Genomic DNA, 8,414 nt, shown 5'->3' on the forward strand with positions numbered 1-8,414 from the left:
TTAATTCTTCAGTCTTGAATTCATAGTGCCCAATGATGGCATTGCTCTGCACTATAGCCATTTGCCCCAATTTAAGTTTAAAAACTACCAGTTTCAGTAATAGCTGAATCACTGGTTTTCTCAGTAGCTGTTCAAAATGTTAATAAAAGTTTTGTTGCATGGGAAAGAAAGAAAGAAAGAAAGAAGAAAGAAAGGAAGAAAGAAAAAGAAAGAAGAAAGAAAGAAAGAAAGGAAAGAAAGAAAGAAAGAAAGAAAGAAAGAAAGAAAGAAAGAAAGAAAAAGAAGAAAGAAAAAGAAAAAGAAAGAAAGAAGAAAGAAAGAAAAGAGAAAGAAAAAGAAAGAAGAAAGAAAGAAAAGAAAGAAGAAAGAAAGAAAAAGAAAGAAAAAAAGAAAGAAGAAAGAAAAAAGAAAGAAAGAAAAAGAAAGAAAGAGAGAGAAAGGAAAAGAAAAGAAAGAAAGAAAAAAAAAAGAAAAAGAAAGAGAAAGAAAGAAAAAGAAAAGCAAATCAGAAAATTGGAAGCAGGAGCAAAGGAGAATTTATTTTTAATACTGACTTTGTTATTTTTCTGGTTTAGATGCAACAGATGTTAATGATAATAACCAACACAATAACTAATATTAATTGAGCACTTCAAATGTTCCAGGCATAGTAGCTAGGAAATGTCAGATCAAAAAGCTGAAGTTTTTACCAGATGCTTGCAGTTGACACCTGGTTTTCCTGTAAAATGCAGATGCTTGAGCTCAGCATCAGCCTTTATTTTGATTGATTTTGGCTAGAGTTCTAGGTACATGTCCTCTGGCTTAGTAATGGAGGGTGGAGAAAAAACACTTCTGAGCCTTTACAAGCCAGGGCTTTAGGGTTTAACCTCTGTTGAAAGTATATAAAAGTATATAAAGCATATAAGGAACCATTTTCAGCATTACTGAAAAGTGTCTGGCTTTCCCTGGTCCTACCCTTCTTCTTTGGGGGGTAGTTGGGTTATGTGGTCAAGGATCTATTTTGCTTATGTATTCTTTTAGGGAGGCCACTATAAAGTAGCTTACAACCTACATCGAATGCTAGGAAATATTCCTTGAATTTAGGATTATGAGTGTTTGAATCAGGTAGCTACTTCAAAGTAAGAGTTGTTTAGACATGGGAATTAGGATATTCCCCTCTTCAACATGGCTATTATTCTTTCACAATGTCAGTCAACATGTTTTCTGTGCACCTGTTGCCTCATCTGATAAAGCACGTGAGTTAAGGGTTTAGGAAGGTGAAGAATAGTGACCAGGATGTGACATATAGTTTGAGTGGCAGGAATAATATTTTATACAAGTGGAACTCATGAACTTTTATTATTTCATCTATTTTTCATGTATAGTATTGACCCTAGATTTGACTCTTAAGATCTTGCCTTACCATTTCCTAGTTTAGCCCATGGCAGATTGTTTAACCTCCATAAGTTTCTCTGCACTCATGAGTAAATGAGGGTAATAATGGTACCTGAATGACAGGATTGTTGGGAGGATTACTGAGATATATTTTTTCTTCTTCATCTTGGACTTCCCAGCTGGGGCCCTGTAAACTAGACAAAAAGATTAATGAGGAAAAAAGAAGTTTATTAACATGTGCATTGCAAATACATAGGAGAACACTAGAAGTGAGTGCCTCAAAGAGGCGTTAGAACTGGGGCTTATATATCATCTTAAAAGAACAAGAGAGAAGTGACAAAACAAAGAAAAAGGACTTTGAGCCTGTAGGGGTGGCAAATTGTGGGAAGGCAAATATATGGGGGAATTAATGGTAGATAAGGGCTAGTTTTAGCAAGGTTTGTTCTGTAGATTCCTCTGGTGTAAGATTTCTCTTGGCTGGTAGGGTCTGAAGGTGTCTCTTGGGCTTAGCTTCTGTCCTTCCTGGTAGAGAGGGAAAGGGAGACACCTTTACAAATTTATGTCCTCTTTTTAGGCATATAGAAGGGGGGTAGGGAGCTGCTCTTGTATCTGCTTCTTCTCAGTTGCCTTCTGCTCAAAATAATCCTTATGCCGAAGTGGCATATTTTGGGGTAGCATGTTCTACTACCCTTCACATGTACATGACCTGTCACAGGATCTGGTACATAGGAAAGACTCAATAAGTAGTAGGTTTTTACTGTTACTATCACAGAAAATCAGTTATCAGTAATTTGCTCCAATGGCTGACAAATTCCATTAATCTTATTCATTACAAGATTTTCTTATAATTCTAGGGTTCAAACAGTCTGCAAAAAAAATTTTTTAAAGATATTTGAGAGTGAGAGAGTGAGAGCATGAGCGGGGGAGGAGCAGAGGGGGAGAGTGGGGGAGAGAAGTCTGAAGCAGACTCTGCACTGAGCACAGAGCCTGGTGTGGGGCTCAATCCCAGGACCCCAATCATGACCTGAGCCGAAACCAAGAGTCAGATGCTTAGCCAGCCGAGCCACCCAGGTGCTCCAACAGTCTATGAAAATTTATGGTTATAATCTTTTTTTTAAATTTTTCAGTTTTTAATTTTTTTTATGGTTATAATCTTAACATCTGATCTGATGAGCTGAGGCCAGAAAAGGTTGTTGGGAAAAGGACCACAAATACTATTATAAATAGCATGCCACCTGTTCAGGTAAACACGTCTTTCCAGTTGATTCCAGGTGATTCATTTTCCCTTCCGGTTATTTTATTCTGAAGGTGGAGTGGGTGCTGTTTCAGGATAAACACTTTGTCAGCCCACTTTTCTATGTCCTGACTTGGCCCATCAGTCCTTCTCACGCCCTTACATTCCATTTTCTGCAGGTATCTCTTACCTGGAAGCTTTGGTATTTGTGAGCCTCCCTTATAAAAACCGAAGAATAGACAATGATTGAGTCATCTTAGTAGTCTGGCTCCTCAGAGTCATCTGGCTGTTATCAAGTTTTAGGAGCTGCTTGAAATAACCACAACTTTGTCTATCTCTGTTCCTTTTTCTTCAGTTTTTTTCTTAATTATAAACAGTAATTCATAGCCATTTCAAAGGTATTACATAGTACAAAACATATAAAGAAAAAAATCATCCACAATCCTACATACAGAAGCAATCACTGAAAATTTTGGGGAGTCAAATTTGGTCTCTTTATGTTATTATTTATTATTTTTTTAAGTTTTATTATGTATAATAAATAATTTATTATTATTATTTTAAGTTTTTGTTTATTAAGTAATCTCTACATCCAATGTGGGACTTGAACTCACAACCCCAAGATCAAGAGTCACATGCTCTTCTGACTGAGCCAGCCAGGTTAACATGGCTGGGAGCATTCTATCTATACCTATCTATATCTATCTAGTTTTTTTTTTTTTTTTTTGCTTTACCTTCTAATATAAACATTTCTCATTGTCAAAATGTTTACTTTTTAAATAGCTCCATGGTATCTCATTGTATCATGATTAAATTAGTCTCACTTTGGGAATTTAAATTCCCAGTTTTCTGCATCTATAAATAATAATGGTAATATAAATAAGAATAAATAACAGCCCTGGGGCTCCTAGCTGGCTCAGTTGGTTAAGTGTCTGCCTTTGGCTCAGTTCACGATCCCGGGGTCCTGGGATCGAGCCCCACATCGGGCTTCCTGCTCAGCTTCTTGCTCCTTCCTGCTTCTCCCTCTCGTGCTCCCCCTGCTTGTATGCACTCTCTCTCTCTGTCAAATAAATAAATAATCCTAAAAAAATAAATAACAATACTACTATAAATAGAAACATTTGCCCCAAATAATAAATTTTTGCCAGTATTGCAACTTATTTATTAAGACAGCTTTTTAGAACTATAGTGACAAAGGCTATTTGGTACATAGTGCCAGACTTTTCCCTGAAAGGTTATATGAATTTTCAATCCTACCTGCAGTATATAAGAATATACTTTCACTCAACTTCTATCAACAAAGGACAGTCACCTTAAAATTGTTTTCTTAGTGGTAGGAAACACATCTTATTTTAATATACTTAAAAATTATTAGTGATGTTGATTTCTGTGTTGTTTTTTTTTTCCTATGGTTGTTAACTGTTGTGAATGTTCTGTTCAAGTACTGGGCTATTTTTTTTTTTCTGCAAGGTGACAGCATTTTTATTTCTGAGGTTTGTTTTTTTAAAAAATATATAGAGGAGCTACTGGGTGGCTCAGTTTGTTGATCGGTTGATCGGTTGATCGTCTGCCTTCGGCTCAGGTCATGATCCCGCAGTCTGGGGATCGAGCCCAAGGTCGGGCTCCCTGCTCAGTGGGGAGCCTGTTTCTCCCTCTCCCTCTGCTCCTTCCACCCCGTTCATGCTCTCTCTCTCTCTTGCTCTCTCACTTTCTCAAACAAATAAACAAAATCTTTAAAAAATATAGAGAATTAGGTTTTTTACCTCGGGTCATGTAACAGTCTATTTTCTTACTGCTGATTTCCTTTGGGTTGGATAAATAATTTGGATTGAATTAATAATAAATAATTAGTTTAGATTAAATACATAATTTCCTTTTGTTTTGGATCTTTCTCATGAGTTTACCTAAACTCTTGGAACCTATAGGATTTTTTTTCTTTTTAATAAAGTAAGCTCTAATGCCCAACATGGGGCTTGAACTCAAGACCCCAAGATCAAGAGTTACATGCTCTACCAACTGAGCCAGGCAGGCACCCTGGAACCTATAGGATTTTTTTATGTCCTTCAAGCATCTAGAAGTTTCCCCTTATACTGATTTTCAGAGTTTGCTGAACAATTCCTTAACCATGTTGAATTACCTTTCCTTTTGGGACTTTTCCTTCAGCCTTTATATTTCCAGACAGAAGAGGCAGCTTTTTAGTTGGTTTTCCTGAAGGATGTCTTTCACCTCTAATTCTATTTGCAGAGAATAGAAATGCATGAAATATTTCCTGTGATTTGTACAGCTGGATCTCAAAATTAAGGTGCGTATATGTTGCACATATTCAGGTGCATTTCAAGCTTGTGAGCACATGAGATAAACTTAGAAATTAGGGATTAGTTGGTTTGTTTCTCCATGTTTATGCCAAATTGTGGTGTTTTATCCCTGAGCTATGTTTAGCTGATTGTCAGTCTTTTCAGAATGATCCTGCTATCGACTACTTTCATTGCCTCCCATCAATGTGTTCCAGGGAAATAAGGATAGGCTGAGAATTAGACTAGGATTTAAATCCTAATGTTAATTTACTTGTCTAATAACCTTGGATAAATTGTATGGCCCTAGTAGGTTTCGTTTCCTTATTTGTGACATGGCAATGATAGTAGTTACCTCTTAGAACGGATGTGAAGATTGAATGGGCTCTCATGAACTACCTCACTAGCTTAAGGTATAAATTTGGTCATGTCTTTTAAAAATTTCTAATCACTTGAATCCAATAAATTTGGATTTAATCCAATAAATTTACATGCCAATAAATTTAGGGTCGATCCCCTATTTAAAATCTCCTTTACAATTTTTTTTTAAGATTTTATTTATTTATTTTAGAGGGACAGAGCATGAGCGGAGAGAGGGAATAGAGGGAGAGGGAGAGAGAATCCCAAGCAGACTCTGCGCTTAGCATGGAGGCCAGTGCAGGGCTTGATCCCAGGACCCTGAGATCATGACCTGGAGCTGAAGTCAAGAGTCCAACACTTAATCAACTGAGCCACCCAGGTGCCCCTAAAATCTCCTTTATAAATTGACAAGAACTCTAGGGGCTTACTCTTTCAAGGGAGTTTCCTTCCCAGGATGGGGACAAACTGGGAAAAGCCTGGCATCCACTGGTAGGCCCTGGTTTCAGCTGCTGCTGTTTTGTCAGGACATTTTGAATCAGTTGGTTCCACCCAGTCCAACGGGCTGTCACCCATTGCTGCCTTGTCCCTTCTAGTCCGGATCTTTGCATAGAACATGGTGGTGCTGAAGCTTGGCCTCTCAAGGTTACTTCTTTTCAGATTACATCCACATAGTCCAGTCATTGTGTCCTATATCGTTCTGTGACATCTGTGCCAGGATGACTTGATCCAGAGGAAATTGTCATCAGTCCAGACACCCCTTGCTTTCATGGTGGGTAATTGGACTTTAGTATCTTTTCCTGACAGTGGACCTCAGCTGAAACCATCCTAATTCATCTGAGATATTCTGATAGCACTGCATTGCAAACGATAAGAGTCCAAGGTCACCTTTGCTTTCAGGAAGCTCCTAATATCCACTAAGCAAAGCAGCCCCCTTCTCCCCAGCTATCAGAGCTGAGTACCAAGCTAAAGTTCCTATCACATCGTCCTTGATGACAAATCTCTTATTAAACTCAAATTTGAATAACTAAGAAGGGCCTTTGAGTGACTTCCAAAAACAAAGAAGGTCTACCAAAGGCCTTTTTGACATTATCCAGACAGAAATAATGTGATACCTTCTCTCACTAAAGTAAAAAAAAAAAAAAAAAAGTTCTGCTTCACTAGACACAGACACATATGTGTAAAAGACCTAGCATGCCCTCTCACCTAGTAGGTGCTTAGAAAATGTTTGGTCTCCCTCCTCCAATCTTCCTCAGCTCAACCACATCTTTGCCCCCTTCAGCTGGAAACACAAAGCTTTTCAGAGACCTAACTCGTTCCTAAGTGTCCATTTTTCTGCTTAGCTTTACATTGATATAGCACAGGTGGTTCTGGGTTATCTTCTTTTTTTTTTAAGATTTTTAAAATTTAATTTAATTTTTAATTAATTTATTTAATTTTACATTAAGATTAATTTATTGATTAATTTGTCAGAGAGAGAGAGTGAGAGAGAGCACAAGCAGGGGGAGTGCCAGGCAGAGGGAGAAGCAGGCTCCCTGCTGAGCGGGGAGCCCCATGCAGAACTTGATCCCAGGATCCTGGGATCATGACCTGATCCAAAAGCAGATGCTTAACCACTGAGCCACCCAGGTGTCCCTTGGGTTGTCTTCTGACAGGCTTACCAAGCTTGGTGTAAATGTTGGCTTATTCTTGGGCATGAATCAAGAATTGGTGGCAGTAGGTCTTCATGCTGACTTCTGATGGCCTCCAGCAAGGTTCTACCTTCAGAGCTGCTTTTAAGGTGTCTTTGCCTAAGCCAGTTTATACTTTCTTCAAATAGTCAGATTTTTTTTAAAGATTTATTTCTTTATTTTAGTGGGGGAGTGGAAGAGGGAGGGGGAATCTCAAGCAGACTCCCCGCTGAGCGGGCTCAATCTCACGACCCTGAGATCATGACCTGAGCCAAAACCAAGGGTCGGACGCTCAACTGACTGAGCCACTCAGGTGCCCCTCAAATTGTTAGATTTTATTTTACATTTGACCCCAGGATCATGACCTGAGTCGAAGGCAGATGCTTAACCAACTGAGCCACTCAGTCGCCCCTTAATTTGTATTTTTATGTAGCAAACATGCTCAGAGCGCTTTGTCATGGAAAAGAATTTGATAATTCAAAAATAAACAATGCATAGCTAATATCCCTCTTAAGACAGGTAGAGGTGTTTTATAAAGTGTGCCTTGTCACCAACCGTTGCCCAATAAATAAACTTTCTGCTTTCTGTGAGAAAGGGTGTGGCATCTGCTCTTTTGTAGGTTTAGTTTCATGGAACCATATTTTCCTTGCCTGGTTTTCCAATGAAATGTGTGTCTGTGTGGTTAAGACACACACAAGGGCCCCTGGGCCATTGCGGTCAGAGACTGGCCTCAGACTCTGTCTCCAGTCTTCAAGACAAGCTCTTTATTACATTCTCTTGCAGAATTCCCAGACCTCACCATGAGGCCTAGGGGTGTGGCATCTCAAAGCCGACTCTGTTCTCCAAAAGAAAGTGACAGCTTCCTTGTATTATTTTGGGTACATAAATGAGTTTCCACACGTTTGATGAAACAAATCAGGTGCTTAATACCATATTATTCTTACAGGTATTTAATTATTGGCTTCAGATACAAATTCTAGTAGAAATAGAAGAAAAACTGAGGGGTGCCTGGCTGGCTCAGTCGGTAGAGCATGTGACTCCTGATCTCAGGGTTATGAGTTCAAGCCCCACGTTGGTTATGGAGCCTACTTAAAAAATAATAAATAGAGTGCCTGGGTGGCTCAGTCATTAAGTGTCTGCCTTCGGTTCAGGTCATGATCCTGGGGTCCTGGGATAGAGCCCCAGTTCGGGCTCCTTGCTCAGCTGGAAGCCTGCTTCTCCCTCCCAATCCCCCTGCTGTGTTCCGTTTCTCACTGTCTCTCTGTCAAATAAATAAATAAAATCTAAAAAAAAAAAAGAAAAACTGAGACCAATTCTGAAGCACTCCTGAAATGATCCTTACTCCCTCCCAACATTTCCTTAACTGATCTTTTGCTTTAATATTTTCTTTTTCTTTTTAAAGATTTTATTTATTTATTTGACAGAGACACACAGAGAGAGAGAGAGAGAGCACAAGCAGGGGGAGCAGCAGGCAGAGGGAGAAGCAGG

Source organism: Eumetopias jubatus, unplaced genomic scaffold, assembly GCF_037043125.1.
Source record: "Eumetopias jubatus isolate StellerSeaLion01/CBP00866 unplaced genomic scaffold, mEumJub1_p1.0 scaffold_2, whole genome shotgun sequence".
Classification (NCBI taxonomy): domain Eukaryota; kingdom Metazoa; phylum Chordata; class Mammalia; order Carnivora; family Otariidae; genus Eumetopias; species Eumetopias jubatus.